At 42.7% G+C, this 15,799-nt stretch overlaps 1 pseudogene; it reads right to left on the reverse strand.

The window, feature by feature from the left end:
* Positions 1-1,291: 1,291 nt before the first annotated feature.
* Positions 1,292-7,147, reverse strand: LOC112074925 (ankyrin repeat domain-containing protein 1-like; annotated as a pseudogene).
* Between the last annotated feature and the right edge of the window lie 8,652 nt (positions 7,148-15,799).

Here is a 15,799-nt window from a genome sequence, read left to right on the forward strand (position 1 = left end):
CCAGTCCTGATTCAGATCACCCATCAGGACAAACTCAGAATTGACATTCTGTTATAACAATTTGAAAATACAATCCAGAGAGCCAACAGCAGCAGATGCAGGTCTATAACAACCAGATACAACAATATTTAAAGATGAGCCAAGGTTTAGGTTCAAAGACAGATATTCAAATTGCTTAGGTTTAGTAACAGAAGTCAGAACGACCACAGAGAACTTGTCTTTTACGTATACAGCAACACCACCACCCTTAGATTTACCATCTGTACAAAACACATTGTAACCATTTATGCCAATATTTTTGTCTGTAATAGATTTTTTAAGCCAGGTTTCAGAAAGCATAAATACATCCGGGTCGGCAGTTCTTATCCATATATTCACAAAATCAAGCTTCAGCAGAAGACTTCTTACATTCATATGCAAAAACTACAGGCCACTCTGACTACTTAATTGGGCAGGGGTAAGAATGTCAGGACCTGGATTAGACTGGACATTTTCAGACAAAAGAAGCAGCAAGATAATGGCAAGTCTAGATTGAGGGTTACAACATTTGGAGTTACAGACAGCASTTGAACGAGAATCCATAGTCACCAGAGTCTWTAACGCCACATATTTCAGGAGATGTGTGAAGTCCAGAGACATGCTTAAGTACCAAGAGAACAGTCCTGACATGTAAGCGCAAGAGTCCGATTTCTCCCATATTGTTCGGGAGAAATGTGCATAGTTCTCATGTGCATTTCCGGAGCAAGRGTGGGGTTTCTCACAAWACTRGAGGGAGAAWCYATKYTATATTTCCTKATTCACAYTGCAARGGGCTCTAAATGTATCGCCAACATTGTAAAAGCCAAGGGTAGACACCAGCAAAATGAACAACAGCATCATGTTTGTTAAATGCCCTAAAAGTCACTAATCAAATAGTTCAACCGCTGATCAAAAAAAAAGTCTGCGATGTATACGTATGATGTAGACGAGCAAAGGTCCGGGGAGAGAGAAAGTGTCGAGGGCACCTGTACAATAATGGGAGAGCCAGACCAGGGCAGGCAGGGAGCAGACAGACATGGAGAGAGCTCTGGTCAACAACGCACAAGGATCCTTGGTCGGCATATGTCAGGTAGGATACGTGACAGGCTCCAAACAGGTGGCGCTCTGCCCAACATGCCCTGATTGACGGGTCGCCACTGAGAGGCGCTATGAATGCAAGGACCACCCAGTTTAATATTTTGAAGCTATAGGCTACATTGTTAATTTACTGAGACTCAAACAACAACAAATTTACAATGGATCACAAAAAAAGTATTTTAAAACATAAGATTGGTTTATTGACTTGAACAATAAATAACAAGCGAAATATACTGATGAACTTTCCAATACATACAAAACTCAGTGAGGTCTCTTGACGCTTTGCATTCCAGAATCTCTTCTAAAAAACATCACAAATATTACTCAAACGATTTCCTGTTCAAAACATCCTCTTAACCAACAACAACTTTCCTTACCAGCTCACTGTTATCACTTCTGTCTGTGTGTTAAAACAGGTGAATGTAACCAGAAACTAGTTTTGGTTAAAACTCGTTTGAATGTTCAAACTAAATATACTGTAGCACTGTAAACAGGTCACTTTGTATCATGCCGTTGCATTTGTCTTGCTCATTAACCAACGCTTACATACATCTCCCCAGAATCTCAATTGACAACTTAAACACAACATCAAAATGGATGGAAGCTACAGCCCTAATATTGGCCAGCAATATCAGCATTCAACAAATCAATCAGTATCACATATTAATGATCATCTGAATGAATGGGTGGATTTCCCCAAGACCTAAGTCATTGGGTGGATTATCCCAAAACCTCAGTCATTGGGTGGATTTCCCCAAGACCTCAGTCATTGGGTGGATTTCCCCAAGACCTCAGTCATTGGGTGGATTTCCCTAAGACCTCAGTCATTGGGTGGATTTCCCCAAGACCTCAGTCATTGCTCTACTTGACAGATTTGTCATTGTTGACGTTACACAGGATGTTTTTAGCGCCACTCTGCCAAGCCAGAAGATTCTCACTAGGGGACTTGCCTTCCTGCATGGGAAAAAACACAAACAGTCAAATGAACTAAGCATTTGTAAAATAGATCACCTTACTGTATCAAACGTCAATATTCAAATGCACTCTAGGGGGTGCTATGCTCATACAATAGCCACTAATAATCATACCAACCGGAATATACTGAATGAATGTGAAAAGATGAGAATTGGATGATTAGGGAGTACTTACACTGTTCTTAGTTTTAAGACTGGCTCCATACATCATCAGCAGCCTGATAATTTTGAATCGGTTTATCCTCACAGCATCGTGCATGGGTGTGTCTCCATCCTGGTTAAACATAGTTAATAGCAACACAACCATATTACAAGAAGTGCAATGGTGGGTTTCTGAAGCCGTGCTGAGATGATTGTATTTTGTCATATTAAGGTTTGAATGTCTTACTCTGTCTTTAGCGTTGACGTCTGCTCCACAGTGGATGAGGTGCTCAGCACATTCATTGTGTCCCGTCCTCACTGCCACATGGAGAGGAGTGCTGCGCAGCTGAGAGAAACCAGAGAGAGGGGGAAGTCAGACCACAAAGCATCCCTATACTGTGCAGCTGAGAGAAACCAGAGAGAGGGGGAAGTCAGAACAAGCCCCTATACTGTGCAGCTGAGAGAAACAGAGGGGGGGGGGGTCAGACACAAAGCATCCTATACTTGTGCAGCTGAGAGAAACCAGAGGGGAGGGGAGTCAGACCACAAAGCATCCCTATACTGTGCAGCTGAGAGAAACCAGAGGGGGGGGGGGGAACCAAAAAGCATCCATATACTGTGACTGAGTAGAAGTTCTTTTACATTGCTCTGTATATTATCAGTGATCCTCGCCACTTCGGGTTCACTTATCGCGGATTCGCTATTTCGCGATTTTCATAATGCATTTTTTTTTTTTTTTTGGTGCATTGTGCTCTGCATTCTGATTCGCTAAAAACTCACTCCGCTTCTTGTATCAAACATGCTACGAATTGTGCTATATTTCGTCTCGTGCGTTATGTGTACGTACATAAAACAGCTTGGCAAATGTACATTAGTTGGCCAAATTATCTTGTAATTTCGAACATCTCCTAAACCCATAATGTGACGAAACGGCCTACACGTGAGTCACTGTATTTGTATATGTAATAGTTGCTAATTGTAAAAAAAAAAAAAATTTCTATTTCGCGGATTTCACTTATCGCGGGTCATTTTCGAACGTAACCCCGCGATAAACGAGGATTACTGTATATGTTTTCTAATGTAGGCATCACAAATGGAGTTTAAGGGCTCTCTGTCTCTGTGTACTTGTCTCTGGAGTTGAACTCCCTCTTCATTGAGCAGCAGCTCCAGAGTAGGTAGGCCTGCTCCCTGCAGGCCAGTGTACTGCTGTGGCGTCCAACTGGAGGGAGTGGGACACAGAGTTAGATGATGACAGTTCCATCCATTCCGACCATTTCCCATGTATGCAATAGAGCTCTGATGAGTGACTGAGTGAGTGTAACAGAGAGAGAGAGAGAACTTACTCTATCTTTCTTCTCAATAGAAGCCCCAGCCTCCAGCAGTCTCTTCACAGCTCCACATGGCCTTAGATGAGGCTTTGTGAGCGCTGTCCTTAGGAACTGTAAAGAGAGGGAGGGCAGACAGAAGGGCACATTCATTTGGCTGCCTGTTTACGTGTCTATGGCATCGTAAGACTAGGAATATATTGGCTCCTCGGCTGTGTTAGTGTCTATGGCAATCGTAAGACTAGGCATAATTATGGCCTGTCGGGCTGCTGTTACGTGTGCTAGTGGCAGTTTGAGCGACTAGGATATATTCGGTCCTGCATCTGCGTGTTCTGTGTTCCGATGGGCATCTGTAAGACTAGGGGCAAGTTATAGCACTCGGTCTGCCTGTTACGTGTCCGGTACGTTGAGGGGCATCGTACAATGACTGGATAGGTTTATTGGCCCTGGCTGCCTGGGAGTCTACGTGTCCTGATTGCATCGTAAGATCCGTAGGGATATTATCATTAGGCCCTGCTGCTGCCTGTTGGACGTGTCCTATGGCATTGAAGCGGACGAGTGACTAATAATGGTCCTAGTCTTGCCTGCTTGTCGTGCGTGTTCGGCTGGCGATCTGTAAGATCTGTAGGGATTATCATTAGTGCCCTTGCGGCCATTGTACGCATGTTCACGTAGATCTAGGATTTTGAGGCATTGTGAGAGACTGAGACTCACTTAGATTGGTCTGTGCGGTCTGCTGTTTACGTTGTCTGCTGGCAGCGCGTAGACGGCGAAGACTTATGGATTCAATCTATATCGGTGGCATTCGTTATCGATGTCGCTTGACTGTGTGCTATTAGAGATGAGGATTCATGGGATGTAGAATGTTAGGGACCACCCTAGAAGTGCTGGTGTTAACGTATCCGTATTGCCCGCTACTCGCTGCTGTTGTATGAGATCTAGGCTGATATATTGGTGGACCTTTGAGCAGAGGCATGACCTGGTATCGTGATCTTCGTACTCGCTGCTGTTGGTCGATTGGAGAGACTAGGTAGTATGTTGGCACTCAGAATTAAGGCACTGTTAACGTGTGCGCGATGAGCATATTAAATAACTTTTCCTGTGACTCGGTGATGAAATCTGTTTCGGTCCCTACGTCTTAGATGGTGTCTGTAGTAAGGTGCTCTATCTGGTGCTATTAATTGAGAGACTTTGGCGTAGGCTACAGCTGCCGCTTCCATATATTGGCTCATCAGCTGCTGTGTAATTTCTGCTAATTCGTTAGGGTTGTTAAGAAGTCTCTTCATTGGCATGCTCAATAGTAGAGCCTCTGTCATCGCGCATGAGTGGAACAGTGACTCGACCAGATGTGATGGCAGTCTATAAGCAGAGCAACAATGAAGTTGGTGCATCACGTACTCCAGAAGATGGAATCAACGATCGCGATGTTAGGGGGTACGCACTGATAACTGTGCAGACCGTTGGTGTGTCTACAATCACTCCCAAAGACCTGCACAGGTACTTTATTCTCTTACAACTGCACATGCACACTTTCTATTGCGCAACAGTTTGCTTCTTCTCCGATTGTGTTGTGGCGCGTAGACTGTGAGAAGTCTGATCATAACCGAATGTGTAGATGTGTCATCGTGTGTCTCACAGAAATATGATGATCAGTGGATGTTTACAACTTTGAGTTGTTAATAGGTGTGTTGAGTTTGAATAATACTATTGTTGGCCTTTTTGTATTGAATTCCCTCTTCTTGATTATGGTCAGGAACTTTAAGCATGAGGAGAGAGAGGTTGTGAGCAGGAAGTGGTGGGACGTACATGATCTCTGGCTCAGGTTCTTTCTTGTTCTGCACCTTCCTCTCCTCCTCTCTTCCTCAGTTTCAAGATGTTGAAAAGGTCATCCAGGTCTAACTTCCCCGGGCGATTTGTCTGTCTGAAAAGGAACAAGGTAGCGTAGGTTCATTTTAAACAGCATGATATGGCTTGGAAGCAATCAGAGCTTGGAGAGGTGAGTAGGAGTTCGAGCGTTGCAGTCTGTTGGTTGTAACTTGAGTACAAAGCATATGAGGTGCTATAAAAACTCACATTGAGATTGACAACTGTGATCTCCTCCTGAGTGTTGTTCTCATTCTCCTCTGGGATGAGGTCTTTGTGTGACCTCCGGGCATCCTGTTTCTCCTGGTTGACAGCTGCCTCGTACAGACTCTTTGAAAACGCCCCTGACAGGTGCTCACCTGCCCCCTTCCCCTCACACCCCTTACCAGTGACCTGGGAGAGAAAACAGATTGGAGATGAGATGACTATCCTCCTAAGCACTACTTTCTATTCCAAGAGAGGAAAAAGCAGAATGGAGGTCAGGTAGCCATTCACACAAAAGCCTTCCCTTTGTGAGATGTTTCTGTCTTATGGATGTTGCTAATAGAGCAGTGTCCAACTCATTTAGAGACTAATCAAAGTGAACCCTGTTAGGTGATCAACTGATGGATTATTTTGGACCAAATGAAAACCATCATTTTCTGTTAATTGTAGGATCTTATTTAGAGCCAGTGTGCTACAGCAGGAAAATAATCCTGCAGCAACAGGAAATGTGCATTATTATGTGGATTATAATTAATGGACATTTCTGTAGGGGTTGATACGTTTTTCATGAGGGAGAATTGGAAATTACCAACTTCAGAAGCCTTTTTAAACCTCCAAAATACCACCATATTAAATGTGTTTTATTTGAAGACTTTATTATTTCATTCCAAGTCATCATCTCATCTCTTTGTGATAAGATCATTATTTTAGTAGTTCTTCAAAGTAAATAAGGCATACTTCTATGACTGCTGAATACCAACTATCAATCACTGAGATCTTGTATTTTCAGGTAGAGATACCTCGAGAATCAACTGCTCTTGATCATGCATTCTTCTGTCTCCTTTACAGGCATAAAATAAACACAGACTGYACAAGTAGGCGTGCAATGGATTATATATGTAAATAAGAATGTGTTCTTAACTGACTTGCCTAGTTAAATAAAGGTTAAATAAAAACATGTATTTAATTACCATGTTTTCTGCACTATGTTGAATGTTGCCTGTTGGAAACTACAACTCTCTTCTACATCGCACAGTTTATCTCAACAACAAAACATATGCAATGTGTGCATTGAGCTAGCAGAAAAGAACAGAACGAAATGGAATTCTAATAATGGAACTGAAACGAAAAATTACTGAAATGTCGGTTAATTGCTCAGCACTAACGGCTGTCAAGAGAGACTACTACTTGGATTCCAATTCGGACTTATATACCCGTTTTAGCCGAGAAAGAAACCTTTCACAAACTTCTCAGAATGTAATGACACTCTCCTCAGTCTCACAAGCCTACCAACCAGAGACTGATACTATCAGTAACAACATCCAGACAACCCAAACCCAGAGGAAATCATCGATTAGGTGCCTAACTGATGCAGAGTGAATCATAGTGACACACGCGAGAAACAACCTACCAGCTTTTCAACGCCTTTCAGTCCCATAACTAGTCTGTCTGTGTGGTGAGAAGTAGTCCAGTGGCTCAACTTCCAGTGGTCAGTGTCAATTCTGTTCTGAGTGAGGCTGAGATCCATCATCTTTTATATAGCTGCCGCGCTTGGTATTGGTACCTCTAAAAACAGAAGTGAGGTCATGTTTCCCGCTGTTCAAGTGGCACCCCTTACCAGCCCGGGACATGGTGTTGGTTTCCACTAGTTACCACAGCAACAAAGTCAAAATTGGCTATATTGGGGGAAAATGTATGAAAACTAAAATTAGCTTTTTGGTCTTAATTTAAGGCCAGGGTTTGGCATAAGGTTATCAATGTGGTTGAGGTTAGGGTTGAGGTCAGGGTTAGGTTTAAAATCAGATTTTAATAAGAGAAATGGAGAAATAGGGGGTTTATGACTTTGTGGCTGTGGTAACTAGTGACGACCCAAGGTGTCTAGTCAATCGTCCAGCCTGGCATGCATCCCTGGTATGRGCTGATGTCACCATTGGCGGCGTGTAAGAAACTAATTCCTAAACTGCTAGACACCTTCAATCATTCGCACTCTCCTCATATATAAGGCGACATCGCATAATGCCTGCCTAATGCCTAGTCAGATTTACCGGGCGGCGGGTGACAAAACGGCTCAGCTATGTGCTTCCGTTTGTGATACCCACTTGCGTTTGCCAGGAAGAGCTGAGCTGACTTACTCGAGTTTGATATGCACGAGGTCATACGGTAAAAAAAAGTACATGAAGAGAGGTCCTTAAAACGCATATATGCTATTTTAATACAAAACGGAAACTGCCACAAAAATAAATCAAATCAAATCCAATTGTATTTGTCATCAGGTGTAGACCTTAACCGTGAAATGTTTACTCACAAGCCCTTAACCAACAATGCAGTTCAAGAAATAGAGAAATAGTAAATAAATATTTACTAAATAAACGAAAGTAAAATATATATATGTATGTATATATATACAAAAAGTAACACAATAAAATTACATAACTATAACGAGGCTAGGGAGTCAATGTGTGGGGGTACAGGTTAGTCAAGGTAATTTGTAAAGTGACTATGCATAGATAATAAACAGTGAGTTGCAGCAGTGTAAAAACAAAGGGTGGCCATTTGATTAACTGTTCAGCAGTCTTATGACTTGGGGGTGGAAGATGTTAAGGAGCCTTTTGGTCCTAGACTTGGAGCTCTGGTATCGCTTTCCGTGCGGTAGCAGAGAGAACAGTTTATGACTTGGGTGACTGGAGTCTTTTGACAATTTTTTGGGCCTTCCTCTGACACCGCCTAGTATATAGGTCCTGGATGTCAAGAAGCTTGGCCCCAGTGACGTACTGGGCCGTACACACTACCCTTTGTAGAGCCTTACGGTCAGATGCCAGGCCGTTGCCATACCAGGTGTGATGCAACCGGTCAGGACACTCTAGATGGTGCAGCAGAATAACTTTGAGGATCTGAGGACCCATGCCAAATCTTATCAGTCTCCTGAGGGGGAATAGGCTTTGTCATTTACCTCTTCACGACTGTCTTGTGTGTTTGAACCATGATAGTTTGTTGGTGATGTGGACACCAAGGAACTTGAAAATCTCGACCCGCTCCACTTCAGAGCCATCGATGTTAATGGGAGCCTGTTTTCCCCTCCTTTTCCTATAGTCCACAGTCAGCTCCTTTGTCTTGCTCACATTGAGGGAGAGGTTGTCCTGGCACCACACTGCCAGGTCTCTGACCTCCTCCCTATAGGCTGTCTGTCTCATCGTTGTCGGTGATCAGGCCTACCACTGTTTTGTCGTCAGCAAACTTGATGGTGTTGGAGTCATGCTTGACCACACAGTCGTGGGTGAACAGGAGGGGACTAAGCACGCACCCCTGAGGGGCCCACGTATTGAGAATCAGCGTGGAAGATGTGTTGTTACCTACACTTACCACCTGGGGGCGGCCCGTCAGGAAGTCCAGGATCCAGTTGCAGAGGGAGGTGTTTAGTCCCAGGGGTTCTTACCTTAGTGATGAGCTTCGTGGGAACTATGGTGTTGAACGCTGAGCTGTAATCAATGAACAGCATTCTCACATAGGTGTTCCTTTTGTCCAGGTGGGAAAAGGCAGTGTGTAGGGCGATTGAGATTGCATCATCTGTGGATCTATTGAGGCAGTATTGCGAATTGAAGTGGGTGTAGGGTTACCGGCATGATGGTGTTGATGTGAGCCATGACCAGCCTTTCAAAGCACTTCATGGCTACCGACGTGAGTGCTACGGGGCGGTAATCATATAGGCAGGTTACTTTCACTTTCTTGGGCACAGGGACTATGGTGGTCTGTTTAAAACATGTTGGTATTACAGACTTGGTCAGAGAGAGGTTGAAAATGTAAGTGACGAGACTTGCCAATTGGTCCGCGCATTCTTTGTGTACATGTCCTGGTAATCTGTCTGGCCCCGCAGCTTTGTGAATGTTGATCTGTTTCAAATCTTGCTCACATCAGTGACGGAGAGTGTAATCACACAGTCATCCGGAACAGCTGGTGCTCTCATGCTTGCTTCATTGTTGCTTGCTTCGAAGCGAGGATAAAAGGCATTTCGCTCATCTGGTAGGCTAGCATCACTGGGCAGCTCGCGGCTGTGTTTCCCTTTGTAGTCTGTAATATTTTTCAAGCCCTGCTACATCGGACAAGTGTCAGGGCAGCTCGCGGCTGGGTTTCCCTTTGCAGTCCGTAATATTTTTCAAACCCTGCCACATCCGACAAGTGTCAGAGCCGGTGTAGTAAGATTCAATCTTAGTTCTGTATTGGTGCTTTGCCTGTTTGATGGTTTTGGGATTTCTTATAAGCGTCCGGATAAGTGTACCGCATCTTGAAAGCGGCAGCTCTAGCCTTTAGCTTGGTGCTTTTTAGTATATCATAGAACTTACAATGAGTCATTTGGACGAGGCTACTATATAATATGGATGGTCCTATCAGAGGCGATGTTTAACACTTCACATCATTGTCTATATATAGGTCTACTAGCTAATAATAGTAATAATAATAAMAAGTCTAATCAATAATGGTGCAGTCATAACCTGACTATTTGGCAACAACCAATATGCCAATCTCACAATTCCAAATTGTGTTAAAACTGTTACATGAAGACAAACTATGTAGGCTATATAGCATAATTAATGTGAAGTGTCACTTCCATAGAAGAACTGTCAGTTATGTTTTTTCTTTGGTCACTCATGTCATAGTACATGTTCATAACCATGAGTAACCCATTAAAACACTCATATCATCATACATGTTCATAACCACGAGTTACTCATTAAAACACTCAAGTCAGCCTGCATAATCGAACCCAGGCTGTAGTGATGCCGTGCCTCAGACCGCTGTGCCACTCGGGAGGCCACATTTGACTGTATTAATTGCCCTCCAAACTATTGTGCAAGGTATGGCCAAGACAACCTCTTGGGATTTTGTTGCATTGCCCTTGTCTTTCTGCCCCTATCTACAAGGTACAATGAGTTTGAATGGATGACCTTCTGAGCAGCCGTTTGGATGGTGTCCTTGATTAGCCTCTGCTCCAGTAGCCTGCAGGTCTGGAGATATAGAAGCATTTCTGAATTAAAAATAGGCTTGAAATATATCTTGTTTAGTCTATAAACACCAATGTAAACCATGCAACTGTCTTTATCAGTTTTTATGATAAGGTGCAGTTGGGCATGGTATTGTCATTAGCGTATTACTGTATTATGTTTTGGTGAGATTGATACCATGCTTACCGACTGGGCACAGAGGGTAATTCAAAGTTAAACCAACAAAATCTTCAACCATGTCATAGGATTTAGGCTTAAAGTTTGTTGAAAAGAAGACAAACATTCCCTAAATTCGTTGATGACTTTATGAAAATCAAATTGTTTTCCCACACCGGTTTAACATCATTACAAGCTAAATTTGACCATAACGGTTTCTTATGGCAGGTCCTTGTACAACATGTCGATGATGGTGTTGTAATCTCTTCAGCGGAGGGCTGGTGCCAAATGACTTTGGTTAAGACAAAACAATTGCATAGAGCTAAATACTGTATATCATCAGTCGCTCCCTCCACCAATGGGGGAACAGAGGTGATTCTGTGTCTTGTCACCATGTCATGACGATAAAGCACTGACTCAGTAAACAGGGAACAGTCCACTCAAAATATGTGCTGTTTTTACAAGTTATGTGTGATGTACAGCAGATAGCCTAGTGATTAAGAGTGTTGGGCCAGTAATCTAAAAGGTTTCTGGTTCGAATCCCTTTGCCAACTAGGTGAAAAATCTGTTGATATGCCCTTGAGCAAGGCACTTAACCCTAACTGCACCTGTAAATTGCTCTGGATAAGAGCTTCTGCTAAATCAGGGTTTCCCAAAGTCGGTCCTGCCCCCCCGGTGCATGTTTTGGTTTTTGCCTTTTCATTACACAGCTGACTCAAATAATCAAAGCTTGGTGATGAGTTGGTTATTTGAATCAGCTGTGTAGTGCTAGGGTAAAAAACTAAAAACTTGCATCCAGTGGGGGCCCAAAGACCGACTTGTTAAATATATGTGAGATTGTACAGGTGTGTGTTTGTGACTGAGATCAGATTAATGAGTGAGCCATTTTCTGGCACGAGACCCCAAAACCCTTCAGTGGGCTGAAGAGGAGACTGAGAGCCATGATTATTAATAGCCCCTGGAGCCAGAGGTGTCACTAATGAGGGGGGTTTTAGAGGGTGCATATGTGTCAATGCCCCACTAGAGATTAGGGGTGTCACAATTACCCTCCTTGCCCGGTAACCCACTGACCTTGGGCAAAGATTTACTCAGCATGACATAGTTTACGGTGTGTGTGTCGTTGTTTTTTTGTGCTCAGAGACCAACGTCAAAGACACACTGCCGTTAAATATTCTGGGTGCCTTAGATACAGAGACTCTATGACAATTATAAAAGAGTAACTAGAGGTATCTTTGCATAGCAGTATAGCAGCTACTTATATGAAATGAAGAATACACGCAAACACACGTTGGAGGGGGCCGTGGCTCTTAAGCCTCCGAGACTCTCACAAGCCTAATTTCTTTGCCACTCACATCATCCATACATGAAGCGAGTCATAAGCCACCCAAAACCCTGTCCACGTTCCCCGTTAAACCCACCCCCACCCTCATGGTTACACACTCCCTCCCCCTGATCTCCACACCCAAGGCTTGATGGGACTCGGTGAAGGATAATGGTTGTAGAGTAGTGGGTATCATTGTGATATGTGGGGCACAGAAATAGACCCCTAGCCCCAGATCCTGTGCAGGATGGGTGTGACGGATTAGAGACAAGGTTGTTTTCCTCAGGAGTCCACATGTCCGATGACAGACATGCCATTGGTGTGTTGTTAAACATACCACTCAGCAGCAGGGGGCAGCTATGTGACATGTATGTGATCTTTGGACTTTCTACTACACTACCGGTCCAAAGTTTTAGAACACCTACTCATTGAAGGGTTTTTCTTTATATTTACTATTTTCTACATTGTAGAATAATAGTGAAGACATCAAAACTATGAAATAACACATATGGAATCACGTAGTAACCAAAAAAGTGTTAAACAAATCAAAATCTATTTTATATTTGAGATTCTTCAAAGTAGCCACCTTTTGCATTGATGACAGCATTGCACACTATTGGCATTCTGGAATGCATTTAAAATAACAGGTGTGCCTTCTTAAAAGTAATTTGTGGAATTTCTTTCCTTCTTAATGCGTTTGAGACAATCAGTTGTGTTGTGACAAGGTAGGTGTGGTATACAGAAGCCCTATTTGGTAAAAGACCAAGTGAATATTATGGCAAGAACAGCTCAAATAAGCTAAGAGAAACGACAGGCCATCCTTACTTTAAGACATGAAGGTCAGTCTATACGTAAAATGTCAAGAACTTTGAAAGTATATTCAAGTGCAGTCGCAAAAACCATTAGGCGCTATGATGAAACTGGCTCTCATGAGGACCGCCACAGGAATGGAAGACCCAGAGTTACCTCTGCTGCAGAGGATATGTTCATTAGCGTTACCAGCCTCAGAAATTGCAGCCCAAATAAATGCTTCACAGAGTTCAAGTAACAGACACATCTCAACATCAACTGTTCAGAGGAGACTGTGTGAATCAGGCCTTCATGGTCGAATTGCTGCAAAGAAACCCCTACTAAAGGACACAAATAATAAGAAGAGACTTTCTTGYGCCAAGAAACACAAGCAATGGACATTAGACTGGTGGAAATGTGTTCTTTGGTCTGGAGTCAAAATTTGAGTTTTAGTTCCAACCGCCGTGTCTTTGTGAGACGCTGTGTGGGTGAACAGATGATCTCTGCATGTGTATTTCCCACCGTAAAGCATGGAGGAGGAGGTGTTATGGTGTGGGGGTGCTTTGCTGGTGACACTGTCTGTGATTTATTTAGAATTCCATGCACACTTAACTAGCATGGCTACCACAGCATTCTGCAGTGATATGCCATCCCATCTGGTTTGGGCTTAGTGGGACTATCCTTTTTTCAACAGGACAATGACCCAACACACCTCCAGGCTGTGTATTTGACCAAGAAAGAGAGTGATGGAGTGCTGCATCAGATGACCTGGCCTCCACAATCCCCCGACCTCAACCAAATTGAGATGATTTGTGATATGTCGAACCGCAGAGTGAAGGAAAAGCAGCCAACAAGTGCTCTGCATATGTGGGTTCTCCATCAGGAGTGTTGGAAAAGCATTCCAGGTGAAGCTGGTTGAGAGAATTCCAATGCGTGTGCAAAGCTGTCAACAAGGCAAAGGGTAGCTGTTTGAAGAATCTCAAATATAAACTATATATTTTGATTTGTTGAGCACTTTTTTGGTGTTATTTCATACTTTTGCCGTCTTCACTGTTATTCTACAATGTAGAAAATAGTCAAAATAAAGAAAAACCCTTGAATGAGTAGGTGTTCTAAAAGCAAAGAGCAAAGAGATCATAGGGACATTGTTTTTACAACTGCGTTCAAAATATGAATTCAAATATTTTCAAAGATGCGAAAGATGTTTTGTTGAACAGAATGGTCCTCATTTCACGAGGGCTGAAGCATTACTGATCGTTCGGGTCGTTTCACGAAATGAGTGCCTTTTGAGTCCCTTTGATACTTTAAGTAGAAATTGTGTACCAATATTGAATTTCAAAAGCCTGTTATATTAAATGAAGTGACCTTTAATATAGACCACAATGAATATAAACCCTCTCCTAACCCGGACGACGCTGAGCCAATAGTGTGCCCTATGGGACTCCCGGTTGTGACACTGGGAGTGAACCCCAGGCTGTAGTGACACCGCAACACTGCAATGCTGTTCCTTAGACCACTCCGCCTCTCAGGAGGCCCTCCATTTTCTGTTGTTTTGTGGTGGAAAACTGAACTGGGCTAGCATAACACGTCAACCCTGTTACCCATAGATAAATGTTTTAACAATTTCAATATTTTTGTGAAGCTTGCATTCAATTGCCACTTCCTGTTGCACACAACAAGCTTCCCTTCCCCATGTCACAAGGGGATTTATGGCTGRTTAAGATTAAATCGTCAACCCTGTTACAGTAAACACTGATACTTTATTTGGCACTTAAATTAGTATTTTTTAAATTTAACCTATTGAGATGGGAAAACATGTTAAAATTGGCAAAGTTACAGTACTCAAAAGGCACCGAATTGGTGGAACGACCCAGTACATACCTCTTTGTGTTACGCAATAAACAGAGCATGACAGGCAAGAAACATGTGCTTTGATATACATGCTGCATGCTCTCAGAGGCTACTGAATAGATGCTGCCAAAATAACCAGTGTTATTATTTATATTGAGGCTGTTTTAACAGCCGTGGTGAAGTAAACATAGGCCTATCTGCCTTTCAGCTGTTGATAAAAGCATTTCTGCTGTCACCCAGCCTATTTCAGGAATGGATCTGTGATGTCTCTGGATGAAGGGAATATAAATGGACACTCTTCAGCTTTGATCATCACCCAACTTTCAAATATGTCTCAGGCAGAGTGGAGCAACAAAAACATATTACTTTAACGCTATCCTTTATGAAACATGTGCATGTGGTATAATAAGTAGAATAGCCTACACTGTAATGGAAAACTGTAAATTCTACCGTAGTTTGGGGTATTATCAACAGTTTTAATACTCTGAAATGTTTTACTGCAGCATAGTGTAAATTGTGATGCATTGTGGGAAAATGCAGCTAAAGAATTGCTGTATTTCGATTGGTACTGTAATTCCAGCCCAGAGAATACAGTACTGTATCTTCTTTTGACCACTAGTGGGTGCATGGTATTGTTATTTGTGGCTCATTAACACATTTTGAGGCATGCCTTGTAAGAGGTTATATTTGTTGCACCCGTGAGTTAGAATTGCTGTACTCCTATGGTGTTATAGTGGCCCATCAATGTGTATATAGAGCAGATTGGAGGAACAGCTAGTCTAAATAATTTTCCATGGTTGAGCATTTAGCCATGTCCTTTAGGTCTGTGCTGTCCTGTAGTCACTGCCAGTATAGAACCTTTGTTAAAACCCCTTAAGGAGCTGCCCCTTTTATTAATTTTTTTCCTAAATGACATACCCAAATCTAACTGCCTGTAGCTCAGGCCCAGGAGTGAGAATATGCATATTCTTGGTACCATTTGAAAGGAAACACGTTGAAGTTTGTGGAAATGTGAAAGGAATGTAGGAAAATATAACACAATAGATCTGGTAAAAGATAATA

The sequence above is a fragment of the Salvelinus sp. IW2-2015 genome, unplaced genomic scaffold, assembly GCF_002910315.2.
Source record: "Salvelinus sp. IW2-2015 unplaced genomic scaffold, ASM291031v2 Un_scaffold2876, whole genome shotgun sequence".
Taxonomy (NCBI): domain Eukaryota; kingdom Metazoa; phylum Chordata; class Actinopteri; order Salmoniformes; family Salmonidae; genus Salvelinus; species Salvelinus sp. IW2-2015.